Genomic DNA, 23,592 nt, shown 5'->3' with positions numbered 1-23,592 from the left:
GTATACAGGGTCAATAGTAAGTCTATCAGCCTGTATCCCACTCTGTGTATAGGCTCAATAGTAAGTCTATCAGCCTGTATCCCACTCTGTGTACAGATTCAATAGTACGTCTATCAGCCTGTATCCCACTCTGTGTACAGGCTCAATAGTAAGTCTATCAGCCTGTATCCCTGTCTGTGTACAGATTCAATAGTACGTCTATCAGCCTGTATCCCACTCTGTGTACAGGCTCAATAGTAAGTCTATCAGCAGGTATCCCACTCTGTGTACAGGCTCAATAGTAAGTCTATCAGCCTGTATCCCACTCTGTGTACAGACTCAATAGAAAGTCTATCAGTCTGTATCCCACTCTGTGTACAGGCTCAATAGTAAGTCTATCAGCCTGTATCCCACTCTGTGTACAGACTCAATAGAAAGTCTATCAGTCTGTATCCCACTCTGTGTACAGGCTCAATAGTAAGTCTATCAGCCTGTATCCCACTCTGTGTACAGGCTCAATAGTAAGTCTATCAGCCTGTATCCCACTCTGTGTATAGGCTCAATAGTAAGTCTATCAGCCTGTATCCCACTCTGTGTATAGGCTCAATAGTAAGTCTATCAGCCTCTATCCCACTCTGTGTACAGGCTCAATAGTACATCTATCAGTCTGTATCCCACTCTGTGTACAGGCTCAATAGAAAATCTGTCAGCCTGTATTCCACTCTGTGTACAGGCTCAATAGTAAGTCTATCAGCCTGTACCCCAATCTGTGTACAGGCTTAATAGAAAGTCTATCAGTCTGTATCCCACTCTGTGTACAGGCTCAATAGTAAGTCTATCAGCCTGTATCCCACTCTGTGTACAGATTCAATAGTACGTCTATCAGCCTGTATCCCACTCTGTGTACAGGCTCAATAGTAAGTCTATCAGCCGGTATCCCACTCTGTGTACAGGCTCAATAGTAAGTCTATCAGCCTGTATCCCACTCTGTGTACAGACTCAATAGAAAGTCTATCAGCCTGTATCCCACTCTGTGTACAGGCTCAATAGTAAGTCTATCAGCCTGTATCCCACTCTGTGTATAGGCTCAATAGTAAGTCTATCAGCCTGTATCCCACTCTGTGTACAGGCTCAATAGTACATCTATCAGCCTGTATCCCACTCTGTGTACAGGCTCAATAGTACATCTATCAGCCTGTATCCCACTCTGTGTACAGGCTCAATAGTAATTCTATCAGCCTGTATCCCACTCTGTGTACAGGTCAATAGTAAGTCTATCAGCCTGTATCCCACTCTGTGTACAGGCTCAATAGTAAGTCTATCAGCCGGTATCCCACTCTGTGTACAGGCTCAATAGTACGTCTATCAGCCTGTATCCTACTCTGTGTACAGGCTCAATAGAAAGTCTTATCAGCCTGTATCCCACTCTGTATACAGGCTCAATAGTACATCTATCAGCCTGTATCCCACTCTGTGTACAGGCTCAATAGTACATCTATCAGCCTGTATCCCACTCTGTGTACAGGTCAATAGTAAGTCTATTAGCCTGTATCCCACTCTGTGTATAGGCTCAATAGTAAGTCTATCAGCCTGTATCCCACTCTGTATACAGGCTCAATAGTACGTCTATCAGCCTGTATCCTACTCTCTGTACAAGCTCAATAGAAAGTCTTATCAGACTGTATCCCACTCTGTATACAGGCTCAATAGTAATTCTATCAGCCTGTATCCCACTCTGTGTACAGGTCAATAGTAAGTCTATTAGCCTGTATCCCACTCTGTATACAGGCTCAATAGTAAGTCTATCAGCCTGTATCCCACTCTGTGTATAGGCTCAATAGTAAGTCTATCAGCCTGTATCCCACTCTGTGTATAGGCTCAATAGTAAGTCTATCAGCCTGTATCCCTCTCTGTGTACAGGTCAATAGTAAGTCTATTAGCCTGTATCCCACTCTGTATACAGGCTCAATAGTAAGTCTATCAGCCTGTATCCCACTCTGTGTACAGGCTCAATAGTAAGTCTATCAGCCTGTATCCCACTCTGTGTATAGGCTCAATAGTAAGTCTATCAGCCTGTATCCCTCTCTGTGTACAGGCTCAATAGAAAGTCTATCAGTCGGTATCGCACTCTGTGTATAGGCTCAATAGTAAGTCTATCAGCCTGTATCCCACTCTGTGTAGAGATTCAATAGTACGTCTGTCTATCAGCCTGTATCCCACTCTGTGTACAGGCTCAATAGTAAGTCTATCAGCCTGTATCCCACTCTGTGTACAGATTCAATAGTACGTCTATCAGCCTGTATCCCACTCCGTGTACAGGCTCAATAGTAAGTCTATCAGCCTGTATCCCACTCTGTGTACAGACTCAATAGAAAGTCTATCAGCCTGTATCCCACTCTGTGTACAGGCTCAATAGTAAGTCTATCAGCCTGTATCCCACTCTGTGTATAGGCTCAATAGTAAGTCTATGAGCCTGTATCCCACTCTGTGTATAGGCTCAATAGTAAGTCTATCAGCCTGTATCCCACTCTGTGTACAGGGTCAATAGAAAGTCTATCAGCCTGTATCCCACTCTGTGTACAGGCTCAATAGTAAGTCTATCAGCCTGTATTCCACTCTGTGTACAGGCTCAATAGTAAGTTTATCAGCCTGTATCCCACTCTGTGTACAGGTCAATAGAAAGTCTATCAGTCTGTATCCCACTCTGTGTACAGGTCAATAGTAAGTCTATCAGTCTGTATCCCACTCTGTGTACAGGCTCAATAGAAAGTCTATCAGTCTGTATCCCACTCTGTGTACAGGCTCAATAGTAAGTCTATCAGCCTGTATCCCACTCTGTGTACAGGCTCAATAGTACATCTATCAGCCTGTATCCCACTCTGTGTACAGGCTCAATAGTAATTCTATCAGCCTGTATCCCACTCTGTGTACAGGTCAATAGTAAGTCTATCAGCCTGTATCCCACTCTGTGTACAGGCTCAATAGTAAGTCTATCAGCCGGTATCCCTCTCTGTGTACAGGCTCAATAGTACGTCTATCAGCCTGTATCCTACTCTGTGTACAGGCTCAATAGAAAGTCTTATCAGCCTGTATCCCACTCTGTATACAGGCTCAATAGTACATCTATCAGCCTGTATCCCACTCTGTGTACAGGCTCAATAGTAATTCTATCAGCCTGTATCCCACTCTGTGTACAGGTCAATAGTAAGTCTATTAGCCTGTATCCCACTCTGTATACAGGCTCAATAGTAAGTCTATCAGCCTGTATCCCACTCTGTGTATAGGCTCAATAATAAGTCTATCAGCCTGTATCCCACTCTGTGTATAGGCTCAATAGTAAGTCTATCAGCCTGTATCCCTCTCTGTGTACAGGCTCAATAGAAAGTCTATCAGTCGGTATCACACTCTGTGTATACGCTCAATAGTAAGTCTATCAGCCTGTATCCCACTCTGTGTACAGATTCAATAGTTCCTCTATCAGCCGGTATCCCACTCTGTGTACAGGCTCAATAGTAAGTCTATCAGCCTGTATCCCACTCTGTGTACAGACTCAATAGAAAGTCTATCAGCCTGTATCCCACTCTGTGTACAGGCTCAATAGTAAGTCTATCAGCCTGTATCCCACTCTGTGTACAGACTCAATAGAAAGTCTATCAGCCTGTATCCCACTCTGTGTATAGGCTCAATAGTAAGTCTATCAGCCTGTATCCCACTCTGTGTATAGGCTCAATAGTAAGTCTATCAGCCTCTATCCCACTCTGTGTACAGGCTCAATAGTACATCTATCAGCCTGTATCCCACTCTGTGTACTGGCTCAATAGAAAATCTATCAGCCTGTATTCCACTCTGTGTACAGGCTCAATAGTAAGTCTATCAGCCTGTACCCCACTCTGTGTACAGGCTTAATAGAAAGTCTATCAGTCTGTATCCCATTCTGTGTACAGTCTCAATAGTAAGTCTATCAGCCTGTATCCCACTCTGTGTACAGGCTCAATAGTACGTCTATTAGCCTGTATCCTACTCTGTGTACAGGCTCAATAGAAAGTCTTATCAGCCTGTATCCCACTCTGTATACAGGCTCAATAGTACATCTATCAGCCTGTATCCCACTCTGTGTACAGGCTCAATAGTAATTCTATCAGCCTGTATCCCACTCTGTGTACAGGTCAATAGTAAGTCTATTAGCCTGTATCCCACTCTGTGTACAGGCTCAATAGTACATCTATCAGCCTGTATCCCACTCTGTGTACAGGCTCAATAGTAATTCTATCAGCCTGTATCCCACTCTGTGTACAGGTCAATAGTAAGTCTATCAGCCTGTATCCCACTCTGTGTACAGGCTCAATAGTAAGTCTATCAGCCGGTATCCCTCTCTGTGTACAGGCTCAATAGTACGTCTATCAGCCTGTATCCTACTCTGTGTACAGGCTCAATAGAACGTCTTATCAGCCTGTATCCCACTCTGTATACAGGCTCAATAGTACATCTATCAGCCTGTATCCCACTCTGTGCACAGGCTCAATAGTAATTCTATCAGCCTGTATCCCACTCTGTGTACAGGTCAATAGTAAGTCTATTAGCCTGTATCCCACTCTGTATACAGGCTCAATAGTAAGTCTATCAGCCTGTATCCCACTCTGTGTATAGGCTCAATAATAAGTCTATCAGCCTGTATCCCACTCTGTGTATAGGCTCAATAGTAAGTCTATCAGCCTGTATCCCTCTCTGTGTACAGGCTCAATAGAAAGTCTATCAGTCGGTATCGCACTCTGTGTATAGGCTCAATAGTAAGTCTATCAGCCTGTATCCCACTCTGTGTACAGATTCAATAGTACCTCTATCAGCCGGTATCCCACTCTGTGTACAGGCTCAATAGTAAGTCTATCAGCCTGTATCCCACTCTGTGTACAGACTCAATAGAAAGTCTATCAGCCTGTATCCCACTCTGTGTACAGGCTCAATAGTAAGTCTATCAGCCTGTATCCCACTCTGTGTACAGACTCAATAGAAAGTCTATCAGCCTGTATCCCACTCTGTGTATAGGCTCAATAGTAAGTCTATCAGCCTGTATCCCACTCTGTGTATAGGCTCAATAGTAAGTCTATCAGCCTCTATCCCACTCTGTGTACAGGCTCAATAGTACATCTATCAGCCTGTATCCCACTCTGTGTACTGGCTCAATAGAAAATCTATCAGCCTGTATTCCACTCTGTGTACAGGCTCAATAGTAAGTCTATCAGCCTGTACCCCACTCTGTGTACAGGCTTAATAGAAAGTCTATCAGTCTGTATCCCATTCTGTGTACAGGCTCAATAGTAAGTCTATCAGCCTGTATCCCACTCTGTGTACAGGCTCAATAGTACGTCTATTAGCCTGTATCCTACTCTGTGTACAGGCTCAATAGAAAGTCTTATCAGCCTGTATCCCACTCTGTATACAGGCTCAATAGTACATCTATCAGCCTGTATCCCACTCTGTGTACAGGCTCAATAGTAATTCTATCAGCCTGTATCCCACTCTGTGTACAGGTCAATAGTAAGTCTATTAGCCTGTATCCCACTCTGTATACAGGCTCAATAGTATGTCTATCAGCCTGTGTCCCACTCTGTGTACAGGGTCAATAGTAAGTCTATCAGCCTGTATCCCACTCTGTGTATAGGCTCAATAGTAAGTCTATCAGCCTGTATCCCAATCTGTGTATAGGCTCAATAGTAAGTCTATCAGCCTGTATCCCACTCTGTGTATAGGCTCAATAGTAAGTCTATCAGCCTGTATCCCACTCTGTGTACAGGCTCAATAGTAAGTCTATCAGCCTGTATCCCACTCTGTGTACAGGCTCAATAGAAAGTCTATCAGTCTGTATCCCACTCTGTGTACAGGCTCAATAGTAAGTCTATCAGCCTGTATCCCACTCTGTGTACAGGCTCAATAGAAAATCTATCAGCCTGTATCCCACTCTGTGTACAGGCTCAATAGAAAATCTATCAGCCTGTATCCCACTCTGTGTACAGGCTCAATAGTAAGTCTATCAGCCTGTATCCCACTCTGTTTACAGGCTCAATAGTAAGTCTATCAGCCTGTATCCCACTCTGTGTACAGGCTCAATAGAAAATCTATCAGCCTGTATCCCACTCTGTGTACAGGCTCAATAGAAAATCTATCAGCCTGTATCCCACTCTGTGTACAGGCTCAATAGTAAGTCTATCAGCCTGTATCCCACTCTGTGTACAGGCTCAATAGAAAGTCTATCAGTCTGTATCCCACTCTGTGTACAGGCTCAATAGTAAGTGTATCAGCCTGTATCCCACTCTGTGTACAGGCTCAATAGAAATTTTATCAGTCTGTATCCCACTCTGTGTACAGGCTCAATAGTAAGTCTATCAGCCTGTTTCCCACTCTGTGTACAGACTCAATAGAAAGTCTATCAGCCTGTATCCCACTCTGTGTACAGGCTCAATAGAAAGTCTATCAGTCTGTATCCCACTCTGTGTACAGGCTCAATAGTAAGTCTATCAGCCTGTATCCCACTCTGTGTACAGGCTCAATAGAAAGTCTATCAGTCTGTATCCCACTCTGTGTACATGCTCAATAGTAAGTCTATCAGCCTGTTTCCCACTCTGTGTACAGACTCAATAGAAAGGCTATCAGCCTGTATCCCACTCTGTGTACAGGCTTAATAGTAAGACTATCAGCCTGTATCCCTCTCTGTGTACAGGCTTAATAGTAAGACTATCAGCCTGTATCCCACTCTGTGTACAGGCTCAATAGAAAATCTATCAGCCTCTATCCCGCTCTGTGTACAGACTCAATAGTACATCTATCAGCCTGTATCCCACTCTGTGTACAGGTCAATAGTAAGTCTATTAGCCTGTATCCCACTCTGTATACAGGCTCAATAGTAAGTCTATAAGCCTGTATCCCACTCTGTGTACAGGGTCAATAGTAAGTCTATCAGCCTGTATCCCACTCTGTGTATAGGCTCAATAGTAAGTCTATCAGCCTGTATCCCACTCTGTGTACAGGCTCAATAGTAAGTCTATCAGCCTGTATCCCTCTCTGTGTACAGGCTCAATAGAAAGTCTATCAGTCGGTATCGCACTCTGTGTATAGGCTCAATAGTAAGTCTATCAGCCTGTATCCCACTCTGTGTACAGATTCAATAGTACCTCTATCAGCCGGTATCCCACTCTGTGTACAGGCTCAATAGTAAGTCTATCAGCCTGTATCCCACTCTGTGTACAGACTCAATAGAAAGTCTATCAGCCTGTATCCCACTCTGTGTACAGGCTCAATAGTAAGTCTATCAGCCTGTATCCCACTCTGTGTACAGACTCAATAGAAAGTCTATCAGCCTGTATCCCACTCTGTGTATAGGCTCAATAGTAAGTCTATCAGCCTGTATCCCACTCTGTGTATAGGCTCAATAGTAAGTCTATCAGCCTCTATCCCACTCTGTGTACAGGCTCAATAGTACATCTATCAGCCTGTATCCCACTCTGTGTACTGGCTCAATAGAAAATCTATCAGCCTGTATTCCACTCTGTGTACAGGCTCAATAGTAAGTCTATCAGCCTGTACCCCACTCTGTGTACAGGCTTAATAGAAAGTCTATCAGTCTGTATCCCATTCTGTGTACAGGCTCAATAGTAAGTCTATCAGCCTGTATCCCACTCTGTGTACAGGCTCAATAGTACGTCTATTAGCCTGTATCCTACTCTGTGTATAGGCTCAATAGAAAGTCTTATCAGCCTGTATCCCACTCTGTATACAGGCTCAATAGTACATCTATCAGCCTGTATCCCACTCTGTGTACAGGCTCAATAGTAATTCTATCAGCCTGTATCCCACTCTGTGTACAGGTCAATAGTAAGTCTATTAGCCTGTATCCCACTCTGTATACAGGCTCAATAGTATGTCTATCAGCCTGTGTCCCACTCTGTGTACAGGGTCAATAGTAAGTCTATCAGCCTGTATCCCACTCTGTGTATAGGCTCAATAGTAAGTCTATCAGCCTGTATCCCAATCTGTGTATAGGCTCAATAGTAAGTCTATCAGCCTGTATCCCACTCTGTGTATAGGCTCAATAGTAAGTCTATCAGCCTGTATCCCACTCTGTGTACAGGCTCAATAGTAAGTCTATCAGCCTGTATCCCACTCTGTGTACAGGCTCAATAGAAAGTCTATCAGTCTGTATCCCACTCTGTGTACAGGCTCAATAGTAAGTCTATCAGCCTGTATCCCACTCTGTGTACAGGCTCAATAGAAAATCTATCAGCCTGTATCCCACTCTGTGTACAGGCTCAATAGAAAGTCTATCAGTCTGTATCCCACTCTGTGTACAGGCTCAATAGTAAGTGTATCAGCCTGTATCCCACTCTGTGTACAGGCTCAATAGAAATTTTATCAGTCTGTATCCCACTCTGTGTACAGGCTCAATAGTAAGTCTATCAGCCTGTTTCCCACTCTGTGTACAGACTCAATAGAAAGTCTATCAGCCTGTATCCCACTCTGTGTACAGGCTTAATAGTAAGTCTATCAGCCTGTATCCCACTCTGTGTACAGGCTCAATAGTAAGTCTATCAGCCTGTATCCCACTCTGTGTACAGGCTCAATAGTAAGTCTATCAGCCGGTATCCCACTCTGTGTACAGGCTCAATAGTACGTCTATCAGCCTGTATCCTACTCTGTGTACAGGCTCAATAGAAAGTCTTATCAGCCTGTATCCCACTCTGTATACAGGCTCAATAGTACATCTATCAGCCTGTATCCCACTCTGTGTACAGGTCAATAGTTAGTCTATTAGCATGTATCCCACTCTGTATACAGGCTCAATAGTAAGGCTATAAGCCTGTATCCCACTCTGTGTACAGGGTCAATAGTAAGTCTATCAGCCTGTATCCCTCTCTGTGTACAGGCTCAGTAGAAAGTCTATCAGTCGGTATCGCACTCTGTATATAGGCTCAATAGTAAGTCTATCAGCCTGTATCCCACTCTGTGTACAGGCTCAATAGTAAGTCTATCAGCCTGTATCCCACTCTGTGTACAGATTCAATAGTACGTCTATCAGCCTGTATCCCACTCTGTGTACAGGCTCAATAGTAAGTCTATCAGCCTGTATCCCACTCTGTGTACAGACTCAATAGAAAGTCTATCAGCCTGTATCCCACTCTGTGTACAGGCTCAATAGTAAGTCTATCAGACTGTATCCCACTCTGTGTATAGGCTCAATAGTAAGTCTATCAGCCTGTATCCCACTCTGTGTATAGGCTCAATAGTAAGTCTATCAGCCTCTATCCCACTCTGTGTACAGGCTCAATAGTAAGTCTATCAGCCTGTATCCCACTCTGTGTAGAGACTCAATAGAAAGTCTATCAGCCTGTATCCCACTCTGTGTACAGACTCAATAGAAAGTCTATCAGCCTGTATCCCACTCTGTGTACAGACTCAATAGAAAGTCTATCAGCCTGTATGCCACTCTGTGTACAGGCTCAATAGAAAGTCTATCAGCCTGTATCCCACTCTGTGTATAGGCTCAATAGTAAGTCTATCAGCCTGTATCCCACTCTGTGTATAGGCTCAATAGTAAGTCTATCAGCCTCTATCCCACTCTGTGTACAGGCTCAATAGTACATCTATCAGTCTGTATCCCACTCTGTGTACAGGCTCAATAGAAATCTATCAGCCTGTATTCCACTCTGTGTACAGGCTCAATAGTAAGTCTATCAGCCTGTACCCCTCTCTGTGTACAGGCTTAATAGAAAGTCTATCAGTCTGTATCCCATTCTGTGTACAGGCTCAATAGTAAGTCTATCAGCCTGTATCCCACTCTGTGTACAGACTCAATAGTAAGTCTATCAGCCTGTATCCCTCTCTGTGTACAGGCTCAATAGAAAGTCTATCAGCCGGTATCCCACTCTGTATACAGGCTCAATAGTACAACTATCAGCCTGTATCCCACTCTGTGTACAGGCTCAATAGAAAGTCTATCAGTCGGTATCGCACTCTGTGTATAGGCTCAATAGTAAGTCTATCAGCCTGTATCCCACTCTGTGTACAGATTCAATAGTACGTCTATCAGCCTGTATCCCACTCTGTGTACAGGCTCAATAGTAAATCTATCAGCCTGTATCCCACTCTGTGTACAGATTCAATAGTATGTCTATCAGCCTGTATCCCACTCTGTGTACAGGCTCAATAGTAAGTCTATCAGCCTGTATCCCACTCTGTGTACAGACGCAATTGTGCGTTTATCAGCCTGTATCCCACTTTGTGTACAGGCCCAATAGAAAGTCTATCCGTCTGTATTCCACTCTGTGTACAGGCTCAATAGTGCGTTTATCAGCCTGTATGCCACTTTGTGTACAGGCCCAATGGAAAGTCTATCAGCCTGTATCCCACTCTGTGTACAGGCTGAATAGTAATTCTATCAGTCTGTATCCCACTCTGTGTATAGGCTCAATAGAAAGTCTATCAGCCTGTATCCCACTCTGTGTACAGGCTCAATAGTAAGTCTATCAGTCTGTATCCCACTCTGTGTACAGGCTCAATAGTGCGTTTATTAGCCTGTATGCCACTTTGTGTACAGGCCCAATGGAAAGTCTTATCAGCCTGTATCCCACTCTGTATACAGGCTCAATCGTACATCTATCAGCCTGTATCCCACTCTGTGTACAGGCTCAATCGTACATCTATCAGCCTGTATCCCACTCTGTGTATAGGCTCAATAGTAAGTCTATCAGCCTGTATCCCACTCTGTGTACAGGCTCAATAGTAATTCTCTCAGCCTATATCCCACTCTGTGTACAGGCTCAATAGTAAGTCTATCAGCCTCTATCCCGCTCTGTGTACAGGCTCAATAGAAAGTCTATCAGCCTGTATCCCTCTCTGTGTACAGGGTCAATAGTAAGTCTATCAGCCTGTTTCCCACTCTGTGTACAGGCTCAATAGTACGTCTATCAGCCTCTATCCCACTCTGTGTACAGACACAATAGAAAGTCTATCAGCCTGTATCCCACTCTGTATACAGGCTCAATAGTACGTCTATCAGCCTGTATCCCACTCTGTGTATAGGCTGATTAGTAAGTCTATCAGCCTCTATCCCACTCTGTGTACAGGTCAATAGAAAGTCTATCAGCTTGTATCCCACTCTGTGTATAGGCTGATTAGTAAGTCTATCAGCCTCTATCCCACTCTGTGTACAGACTCAATAGTAAGTCTATCAGCCTGTATCCCACTCTGTGTACAGGCTCAATAGTAAGTCTATCAGCCTGTATCCCACTCTGTGTACAGGCTTGATAGTAAGTCTATCAGCCTGTATCCCACTCTGTGTACAGGCTTGATAGTAAGTCTATCACTCTGTATCCCACTCTGTGTACATGCTCAATAGAAAGTCTATCAGCCTCTATCCCGCTCTGTGTACAGGCTCAATAGTAAGTCTATCAGCCTGTATCCCACTCTGTGTACAGACTCAATAGTAAGTCTATCAGCCTGTATCCCACTCTGTGTACAGGCTCAATAGTAAGTCTATCAGCCAGTATCCCACTCTGTGTACAGGCTCAATAGTACGTCTATCAGCCTGTATCCTACTCTGTGTACAGGCTCAATAGAAAGTCTTATCAGCCTGTATCCCACTCTGTATACAGGCTCAATAGTACATCTATCAGCCTGTATTCCACTCTGTGTACAGGCTCAATAGTAATTCTCTCAGCCTGTATCCCACTCTGTGTACAGGTTAATAGTAAGTCTATTAGCCTGTATCCCACTCTGTGTACAGGCTCAATAGTAAGTCTATCAGCCTGTATCCCACTCTGTGTACAGGCTCAATAGTAAGTCTATCAGCCTGTATCCCACTCTGTGTATAGGCTCAATAGTAAGTCTATCAGCCTGTATCCCACTCTGTGTACAGGCTCAATAGTAATTCTATCAGTCTGTATCCCACTCTGTGTATAGGCTCAATAGTAAGTCTATCAGCCTCTATCCCACTCTGTGTACAGGCTCAATAGTAAGTCTATCAGCCTGTATCCCACTCTGTGTACAAGCTCAATAGTAAGTCTATCAGCCGGTATCCCACTCTGTGTATAGGCTCAATAGTGAGTCTATCAGCCTGTATCCCACTCTGTGTACAGGCTCAATAGTAAGTCTATCAGCCTCTATCCCGCTCTGTGTACAGGCTCAATAGAAAGTCTATCAGCCTGTATCCCTCTCTGTGTACAGACTCAATAGTAAGTCTATCAGCCCGTATCCCACTCTGTTTACAGGCCCAATAGAAAGTCTATCAGCCTGTATCCCACTCTGTGTACAGGCTCAATAGTAAGTCTATCAGCCTGTATCCCTCTCTCTGTACAGACTCAATAGAAAGTCTATCAGCCTGTATCCCTCTCTGTGTACAGACTCAATAGTAAGTCTATCAGCCTGTATCCCTCTCTGTGTACAGACTCAATAGTAAGTCTTATCAGCTTGTATCCCACTCTGTATACAGGCTCAATAGTACATCTATCAGCCTGTATCCCACTCTGTGTACAGGTCAATAGTAAGTCTATTAGCCTGTATCCCACTCTGTATACAGGCTCAATAGTAAGTCTATCAGCCTGTATCCCACTCTGTGTACAGGCTCAATAGTAAGTCTATCAGCCTGTATCCCTCTCTGTGTACAGGCTCAATAGAAAGTCTATCAGTCGGTGTCGCACTCTGTGTATAGGCTCAATAGTAAGTCTATCAGCGTGTATCCCACTCTGTGTACAGATTCAATAGTACGTCTATCAGCCTGTATCCCACTCTGTGTACAGACTCAATAGAAAGTCTATCAGCCGGTATCCCACTCTGTGTACAGGCTCAATAGTAAGTCTATCAGTCTGTGTCCCACTCTTTGTATAGGCTCAATAGTAAGTCTATCAGCCTGTATCCCACTCTGTGTATAGGCTCAATAGTAAGTCTATCAGCCTCTATCCCACTCTGTGTACAGTCTCAATAGTACATCTATCAGTCTGTATCCCACTCTGTGTACAGGATCAATGGTAAGTCTATCAGCCTGTATCCCACTCTGTGTAAAGGCTTAATAGAAAGTCTATCAGTCTGTATCCCATTCTGTGTACAGGCTCAATAGTGCGTTTATCAGCCTGTATCCCACTTTGTGTACAGGCCCAATAGAAAGTCTATCAGTCTGTATCCCACTGTGTGTACAGGTCAATAGTAAGTCTATCAGCCTGTATCCCACTCTGTGTACAGGGTCAATAGAAAGTCTATCAGCCTGTATCCCACTCTGTGTACAGGCTCAATAGTAAGTCTATCAGCCTGTATCCCACTGTGTACAGGCTCAATAGTAATTCTATCAGTCTGTATCCCACTCTGTGTATAGGCTCAATAGTAAGTCTATCAGCCTCTATCCCACTCTGTGTACAGGCTCAATAGTAAGTCTATCAGCCTGTATCCTACTCTGTGTACAGGCTCAATAGAAAGTCTTATCAGCCTGTATCCCACTCTGTATACAGGCTCAATAGTACATCTATCAGCCTGTATCCCACTCTGTGTACAGGCTCAATAGTAAATCTATCAGCCTGTATCCCACTCTGTGTACAGGGTCAATAGTAAGTCTATCAGTCGGTACCCCACTCTGTGTACAGGCTCAATAGTAAGTCTATCAGCCTGTATCCCACTCTGTGTACAGACTCAATAGAAAGTCTATCAGCCTGTATCCCACTCTGTGTACAGGCTCAATAGTAAGTCTATCAGCCTGTATCCCACTCTGTGTATAGGCTCAATAGTAAGTCTATCAGCCTGTATCCCACTCTGTGTACAGGCTCAATAGAAAGTCTATCAGCCTGTATCCCACTCTGTGTACAGACTCAATAGTAAGTCTATCAGCCTGTATCCCACTCTGTGTACAGGCTCAATAGTAAGTCTATCAGCCGGTATCCCACTCTGTGTACAGGCTCAATAGTACGTCTATCAGCCTATATCCCACTCTGTGTACAGGCTGAATAGTACGTCTATCAGCCTGTATCCCACTCTGTGTACAGGCACAATAGTAAGTCTATCAGCCTGTATCCCACTCTGTGTACAGGCTCAATAGAAAGTCTATCAGCCTGTATCCCACTCTGTGTACAGACTCAATAGTAAGTCTATCAGCCTGTATCCCACTCTGTGTACAGGCTCAATAGTAAGTCTATCAGCCGGTATCCCACTCTGTGTACAGGCTCAATAGTACGTCTATCAGCCTATATCCCACTCTGTGTACAGGCTGAATAGAAAGTCTATCAGCCTGTATCCCTCTCTGTGTACAGACTCAATAGTAAGTCTATCAGCCTGTATCCCACTCTGTGTACAGGCTCAATAGTAAGTCTATCAGCCTGTATCCCACTCTGTATACAGGCTCAATAGTACATCTATCAGCCTGTATCCCACTCTGTGTACAGGCTCAATAGTAATTCTATCAGCCTGTATCCCACTCTGTGTGCAGGTCAATAGTAAGTCTATTAGCCTGTATCCCACTCTGTATACAGGCTCAATAGTAAGTCTATCAGCCTGTATCCCACTCTGTGTACAGACTCAATAGTAAGTCTATCGGCCCGTATCCCACTCTGTGTACAGGGTCAATAGTAAGTCTATCAGCCTGTATCCCACTCTGTGTACAGGCTCAATAGTAAGTCTATCAGCCGGTATCCCACTCTGTGTACAGGCTCAATAGTAAGTCTATCAGCCTCTATCCCACTCTGTGTACAGGCTCAATAGTAAGTCTATCAGCCTGTATCCTACTCTGTGTACAGGCTCAATAGAAAGTCTTATCAGCCTGTATCCCACTCTGTGTACAGGCTCAATAGTAAGTCTATCAGCCTGTATCCCACTCTGTGTACAGGCTCAATAGTAAGTCTATCAGCCGGTATCCCACTCTGTGTACAAGCTCAATAGTAAGTCTATCAGCCTGTATCCCACTCTGTGTACAGACTCAATAGAAAGTCTATCAGCCTGTATCCCACTCTGTGTACAGGCTCAATAGTAAGTCTATCAGCCTATATCCCACTCTGTGTATAGACTCAATAGTAAGTCTATCAGCCTGTATCCCACTCTGTGTATAGGCTCAATAGTAAGTCTATCAGCCTCTATCCCACGCTGTGTACAGGCTCAATAGAAAATCTATCAGCCTGTATCCCACTCTGTGTACAGGCTCAATAGTAAGTCTATCAGCCTGTACCCCACTCTGTGTACAGGCTTAATAGAAAGTCTATCAGTCTATATCCCATTCTGTGTACAGGCTCAATAGTAAGTCTATCAGCCTGTATCCCACTCTGTGTACAGACTCAATAGTAAGTCTATCAGCCTGTATCCCACTCTGTGTACAGGCTCAATTGTGCGTTTATCAGCCTGTATCCCACTTTGTGTACAGGCCCAATAGAAAGTCTATCAACTTGTATCCCACTCTGAGTACAGGCTTAATAGTAAGTCTATCAGCCTGTATCCCACTCTGTGTACAGGCGCAACAGAAAGTCTATCAGTCTGTATCACACTCTGTGTACAGGCTCAATAGTTCGTCTATCACTCTGTATCGCACTCTGTGTACAGGCTCAATAAAAATTCTATCAGCCTCTATCCCGCTCTGTGTACAGGCTTAATAGAAAGGCTATCAGCCTGTATCCCACTCTGTGTAGAGGCTCAATAGTAATTCTATCAGCCTGTATCCCACTCTGTGTACAGGTCAATAGTAAGTCTATCAGCCTGTATCCCACTCTGTGTACAGACTCAATAGTACGTCTATCAGCCTGTATCCCACTCTGTGTACAGGCTCAATAGAAAGTCTATCAACCTGTATCCCACTCTGTGTACAGACTCAATAGAAAGTCTATCAGCCTGTATCCCACTCTGTGTACAGGCTCAATAGTAAGTCTATCAGCCTGTATCCCACTCTGTGTATAGGCTCAATAGTAAGTCTATCAGCCTGTATCCCACTCTGTGTACAGGCTCAATAGAAAGTCTATCAGCCTGTATCCCACTCTGTGTACAGACTCAATAGTAAGTCTATCAGCCTGTATCCCACTCTGTGTACAGGCTCAATAGTAAGTCTATCAGCCGGTATCCCACTCTGTGTACAGGCTCAATAGTACGTCTATCAGCCTATATCCCACTCTGTGTACAGGCTGAATAGTACGTCTATCAGCCTGTATCCCACTCTGTGTACAGGCACAATAGTAAGTCTATCAGCCTGTATCCCACTCTGTGTACAGGCTCAATAGAAAGTCTATCAGCCTGTATCCCACTCTGTGTACAAACTCAATAGTAAGTCTATCAGCCTGTATCCCACTCTGTGTACAGGCTCAATAGTAAGTCTATCAGCCGGTATCCCACTCTGTGTACAGGCTCAATAGTACGTCTATCAGCCTATATCCCACTCTGTGTACAGGCTGAATAGAAAGTCTATCAGCCTGTATCCCTCTCTGTGTACAGACTCAATAGTAAGTCTATCAGCCTGTATCCCACTCTGTGTACAGGCTCAATAGTAAGTCTATCAGCCTGTATCCCACTCTGTATACAGGCTCAATAGTACATCTATCAGCCTGTATCCCACTCTGTGTACAGGCTCAATAGTAATTCTATCAGCCTGTATCCCACTCTGTGTGCAGGTCAATAGTAAGTCTATTAGCCTGTATCCCACTCTGTATACAGGCTCAATAGTAAGTCTATCAGCCTGTATCCCACTCTGTGTACAGACTCAATAGTAAGTCTATCGGCCCGTATCCCACTCTGTGTACAGGGTCAATAGTAAGTCTATCAGCCTGTATCCCACTCTGTGTACAGGCTCAATAGTAAGTCTATCAGCCGGTATCCCACTCTGTGTACAGGCTCAATAGTAAGTCTATCAGCCTCTATCCCACTCTGTGTACAGGCTCAATAGTAAGTCTATCAGCCTGTATCCTACTCTGTGTACAGGCTCAATAGAAAGTCTTATCAGCCTGTATCCCACTCTGTGTACAGGCTCAATAGTAAGTCTATCAGCCTGTATCCCACTCTGTGTACAGGATCAATAGTAAGTCTATCAGCCGGTATCCCACTCTGTGTACAAGCTCAATAGTAAGTCTATCAGCCTGTATCCCACTCTGTGTACAGACTCAATAGAAAGTCTATCAGCCTGTATCCCACTCTGTGTACAGGCTCAATAGTAAGTCTATCAGCCTATATCCCACTCTGTGTATAGACTCAATAGTAAGTCTATCAGCCTGTATCCCACTCTGTGTATAGGCTCAATAGTAAGTCTATCAGCCTCTATCCCACGCTGTGTACAGGCTCAATAGAAAATCTATCAGCCTGTATCCCACTCTGTGTACAGGCTCAATAGTAAGTCTATCAGCCTGTACCCCACTCTGTGTACAGGCTTAATAGAAAGTCTATCAGTCTATATCCCATTCTGTGTACAGGCTCAATAGTAAGTCTATCAGCCTGTATCCCACTCTGTGTACAGACTCAATAGTAAGTCTATCAGCCTGTATCCCACTCTGTGTACAGGCTCAATTGTGCGTTTATCAGCCTGTATCCCACTTTGTGTACAGGCCCAATAGAAAGTCTATCAACTTGTATCCCACTCTGAGTACAGGCTTAATAGTAAGTCTATCAGCCTGTATCCCACTCTGTGTACTGGCGCAACAGAAAGTCTATCAGTCTGTATCACACTCTGTGTACAGGCTCAATAGTTCGTCTATCACTCTGTATCGCACTCTGTGTACAGGCTCAATAGAAATTCTATCAGCCTCTATCCCGCTCTGTGTACAGGCTTAATAGAAAGGCTATCAGCCTGTATCCCACTCTGTGTAGAGGCTCAATAGTAATTCTATCAGCCTGTATCCCACTCTGTGTACAGGTCAATAGTAAGTCTATCAGCCTGTATCCCACTCTGTGTACAGACTCAATAGTACGTCTATCAGCCTGTATCCCACTCTGTGTACAGGCTCAATAGAAAGTCTATCAACCTGTATCCCACTCTGTGTACAGGCTCAAAAGAAAGTCTATCAACCTGTATCCCACTCTGTGTACAGGCTCAATAGAAAGTATATCAGCCTGTATCCCACTCTGTGTACAGACTCAATAGTAAGTCTATCAGCCTGTATCCCACTCTGTTTACAAGCTCAATAGTAAGTCTATCAGCCTGTATCCCACTCTGTGTACAGGCTCAATAGTAAGTCTATCAGCCTGTATCCCACTCTGTTTACAAGCTCAATAGTAAGTCTATCAGCCTGTATCCCACTCTGTGTACAGGGTCAATAGTAAGTCTATCAGCCTGTATCCCACTCTGTGTACAGGCTCAATAGTAAGTCTATCAGCCTGTATCCCACTCTGTGTATAGGCTCAATAGTAAGTCTATCAGCCTGTATCCCACTCTGTGTACAGGCTCAATAGTAATTCTATCAGTCTGTATCCCACTCTGTGTATAGGCTCAATAGTAAGTCTATCAGCCTCTATCCCACTCTGTGTACAGGCTCAATAGGAAGTCTATCAGCCTGTATCCCACTCTGTGTACAAGCTCAATAGTAAGTCTATCAGCCGGTATCCCACTCTGTGTATAGGCTCAATAGTGAGTCTATCAGCCTGTATCCCACTCTGTGTACAGGCTCAATAGTAAGTCTATCAGCCTCTATCCCGCTCTGTATACAGGCTCAATAGAAAGTCTATCAGCCTGTATCCCTCTCTGTGTACAGACTCAATAGTAAGTCTATCAGCCCGTATCCCACTCTGTGTACAGGCCCAATAGAAAGTCTATCAGCCTGTATCCCACTCTGTGTACAGGCTCAATAGTAAGTCTATCAGCCTGTATCCCTCTCTCTGTACAGACTCAATAGAAAGTCTATCAGCCTGTATCCCTCTCTGTGTACAGACTCAATAGTAAGTCTATCAGCCTGTATCCCTCTCTGTGTACAGACTCAATAGTAAGTCTTATCAGCTTGTATCCCACTCTGTATACAGGCTCAATAGTACATCTATCAGCCTGTATCCCACTCTGTGTACAGGTCAATAGTAAGTCTATTAGCCTGTATCCCACTCTGTATACAGGCTCAATAGTAAGTCTATCAGCCTGTATCCCACTCTGTGTACAGGCTCAATAGTAAGTCTATCAGCCTGTATCCCTCTCTGTGTACAGGCTCAATAGAAAGTCTATCAGTCGGTATCGCACTCTGTGTATAGGCTCAATAGTAAGTCTATCAGCGTGTATCCCACTCTGTGTACAGATTCAATAGTACGTCTATCAGCCTGTATCCCACTCTGTGTACAGACTCAATAGAAAGTCTATCAGCCGGTATCCCACTCTGTGTACAGGCTCAATAGTAAGTCTATCAGCCTGTGTCCCACTCTGTGTATAGGCTCAATAGTAAGTCTATCAGCCTGTATCCCACTCTGTGTATAGGCTCAATAGTAAGTCTATCAGCCTCTATCCCACTCTGTGTACAGTCTCAATAGTACATCTATCAGTCTGTATCCCACTCTGTGTACAGGATCAATGGTAAGTCTATCAGCCTGTATCCCACTCTGTGTAAAGGCTTAATAGAAAGTCTATCAGTCTGTATCCCATTCTGTGTACAGGCTCAATAGTGCGTTTATCAGCCTGTATCCCACTTTGTGTACAGGCCCAATAGAAAGTCTATCAGTCTGTATCCCACTGTGTGTATAGGCTCAATAGTAAGTCTATCAGCCTCTATCCCACTCTGTGTACAGGCTCAATAGTAAGTCTATCAGCCTGTATCCTACTCTGTGTACAGGCTCAATAGAAAGTCTTATCAGCCTGTATCCCACTCTGTATACAGGCTCAATAGTACATCTATCAGCCTGTATCCCACTCTGTGTACAGGCTCAATAGTAAGTCTATCAGCCTGTATCCCACTCTGTGTACAGGGTCAATAGTACGTCTATCAGCCTGTATCCCACTCTGTGTACAGGCTCAATAGTAAGTCTATCAGCCTGTATCCTACTCTGTGTACAGACTCAATAGAAAGTCTATCAGCCTGTATCCCACTCTGTGTACAGGCTCAATAGTAAGTCTATCAGCCTGTATCCCACTCTGTGTATAGGCTCAATAGTAAGTCTATCAGCCTGTATCCCACTCTGTGTACAGGCTCAATAGAAAGTCTATCAGCCTGTATCCCACTCTGTGTACAGACTCAATAGTAAGTCTATCAGCCTGTATCCCACTCTGTGTACAGGCTCAATAGTAAGTCTATCAGCCGGTATCCCACTCTGTGTACAGGCTCAATAGTTCGTCTATCAGCCTATATCCCACTCTGTGTACAGGCTGAATAGTACGTCTATCAGCCTGTATCCCACTCTGTGTACAGGCACAATAGTAAGTCTATCAGCCTGTATCCCACTCTGTGTACAGGCTCAATAGAAAGTCTATCAGCCTGTATCCCACTCTGTGTACAGACTCAATAGTAAGTCTATCAGCCTGTATCCCACTCTGTGTACAGGCTCAATAGTAAGTCTATCAGCCGGTATCCCACTCTGTGTACAGGCTCAATAGTACGTCTATCAGCCTATATCCCACTCTGTGTACAGGCTGAATAGAAAGTCTATCAGCCTGTATCCCTCTCTGTGTACAGACTCAATAGTAAGTCTATCAGCCTGTATCCCACTCTGTGTACAGGCTCAATAGTAAGTCTATCAGCCTGTATCCCACTCTGTATACAGGCTCAATAGTACATCTATCAGCCTGTATCCCACTCTGTGTACAGGCTCAATAGTAATTCTATCAGCCTGTATCCCACTCTGTGTACAGGTCAATAGTAAGTCTATTAGCCTGTATCCCACTCTGTATACAGGCTCAATAGTAAGTCTATCAGCCTGTATCCCACTCTGTGTACAGACTCAATAGTAAGTCTATCGGCCCGTATCCCACTCTGTGTACAGGGTCAATAGTAAGTCTATCAGCCTGTATCCCACTCTGTGTACAGGCTCAATAGTAAGTCTATCAGCCGGTATCCCACTCTGTGTACAGGCTCAATAGTAAGTCTATCAGCCTCTATCCCACTCTGTGTACAGGCTCAATAGTAAGTCTATCAGCCTGTATCCTACTCTGTGTACAGGCTCAATAGAAAGTCTTATCAGCCTGTATCCCACTCTGTGTACAGGCTCAATAGTAAGTCTATCAGCCTGTATCCCACTCTGTGTACAGGCTCAATAGTAAGTCTATCAGCCGGTATCCCACTCTGTGTACAAGCTCAATAGTAAGTCTATCAGCCTGTATCCCACTCTGTGTACAGACTCAATAGAAAGTCTATCAGCCTGTATCCCACTCTGTGTACAGGCTCAATAGTAAGTCTATCAGCCTATATCCCACTCTGTGTATAGACTCAATAGTAAGTCTATCAGCCTGTATCCCACTCTGTGTATAGGCTCAATAGTAAGTCTATCAACCTCTATCCCACGCTGTGTACAGGCTCAATAGAAAATCTATCAGCCTGTATCCCACTCTGTGTACAGGCTCAATAGTAAGTCTATCAGCCTGTATCCCACTCTGTGTACAGACTCAATAGTAAGTCTATCAGCCTGTATCCCACTCTGTGTACAGGCTCAATTGTGCGTTTATCAGCCTGTATCCCACTTTGTGTACAGGCCCAATAGAAAGTCTATCAACTTGTATCCCACTCTGAGTACAGGCTTAATAGTATGTCTATCAGCCTGTATCCCACTCTGTGTACAGGCGCAACAGAAAGTCTATCAGTCTGTATCACACTCTGTGTACAGGCTCAATAGTTCGTCTATCACTCTGTATCGCACTCTGTGTACAGGCTCAATAGAAATTCTATCAGCCTCTATCCCGCTCTGTGTACAGGCTTAATAGAAAGGCTATCAGCCTGTATCCCACTCTGTGTAGAGGCTCAATAGTAATTCTATCAGCCTGTATCCCACTCTGTGTACAGGTCAATAGTAAGTCTATCAGCCTGTATCCCACTCTGTGTACAGACTCAATAGTACGTCTATCAGCCTGTATCCCACTCTGTGTACAGGCTCAATAGAAAGTCTATCAACCTGTATCCCACTCTGTGTACAGGCTCAAAAGAAAGTCTATCAACCTGTATCCCACTCTGTGTACAGGCTCAATAGAAAGTATATCAGCCTGTATCCCACTCTGTGTACAGGCTCAATAGTAAGTCTATCAGCCTGTATCCCACTCTGTTTACAAGCTCAATAGTAAGTCTATCAGCCTGTATCCCACTCTGTGTACAGACTCAATAGAATATCTATCAGCCTGTATCCCACTCTGTGTACAGGCTCAATAGTAAGTCTATCAGCCTGTATCCCACTCTGTGTACAGGCTCAATAGAAAGTCTATCAGTCTGTATCCCACTCTGTGTACAGGCTCAATAGAAAGTCTATCAGTCTGTATCCCACTCTATGTACAGGCTCAATAGTAAGTCTATCAGCCTGTTTCCCACTCTGTGTACAGACTCAATAGAAAGTCTATCAGCCTGTATCCGACTCTGTGTACAGACTCAATAGAAAGTCTATCAGCCTGTATCCCACTCTGTGTACAGGCTCAATAGAAAGTCTATCAGCCTGTATCCCACTCTGTGTACAGGCTCAATAGTACGTCTATCAGCCTGTATCCCACTCTGTGTACAGGCTCAATAGTAAGTCTATCAGCCTGTATCCCACTCTGTATACAGGCTCAATAGTAAGTCTATGAGCCTGTATCCCACTCTGTGTACAGACTCAATAGTAAGTCTATCAGCCTGTATCCCACTCTGTGTACAGGCTCAATTGTGCATTTATCAGCCTGTATCCCACTTTGTGTACAGGCCCAATAGAAAGTCTATCAACCTGTATCCCACTCTGTGTACAGGCTTAATAGTAAGTCTATCAGCCTGTATCCCACTCTGTGTACAGGCGCAACAGAAAGTCTATCAGTCTGTATCACACTCTGTGTACAGGCTCAATAGTTCGTCTATCACTCTGTATCCCACTCTGTGTACAGGCTCAATAGAAAGTCTATCAGCCTGTATCCCACTCTGTGTACAGGCTCAATAGTAAGTCTATCAGCCTGTATCCAACTCTGTGTACAGGCTCAATAGAAAGTCTATCAACCTGTATCCCACTCTGTGTACAGGCTCAATAGAAAGTATATCAGCCTGTATCCCACTCTGTGTACACGCTCAATAGTAAGTCTATCAGCCTGTATCCCACTCTGTTTACAGGCTCAATAGTAAGTCTATCAGCCTGTATCCCACTCTGTGTACAGGCTCAATAGAAAATCTATCAGCCTGTATCCCACTCTGTGTACAGGCTCAATAGTAAGTCTATCAGCCTGTATCCCACTCTGTGTACAGGCTCAATAGAAAGTCTATCAGTCTGTATCCCACTCTGTGTACAGGCTCAAAAGAAAGTTTATCAGTCTGTATCCCACTCTATGTACAGGCTCAATAGAAAGTCTATCAGCCTGTATCCCACTCTGTGTACAGGCTCAATAGAAAGTCTATCAGCCTGTATCCCACTCTGTGTACAGGCTCAATAGTACGTCTATCAGCCTGTATCCCACTCTGTGTACAGGCTCAATAGTAAGTCTATCAGCCTGTATCCCACTCTGTATACAGGCTCAATACTACATCTATCAGCCTGTATCCCACTCTGTGTACAGACTCAATA

The sequence above is a fragment of the Phyllobates terribilis genome, unplaced genomic scaffold (genome assembly GCF_046119375.1).
Source record: "Phyllobates terribilis strain yellow unplaced genomic scaffold, ASM4611937v1 Scaffold_13__5_contigs__length_258822181, whole genome shotgun sequence".
Classification (NCBI taxonomy): Eukaryota; Metazoa; Chordata; class Amphibia; order Anura; family Dendrobatidae; genus Phyllobates; species Phyllobates terribilis.
This window is presented reverse-complemented; position numbering follows the sequence as displayed.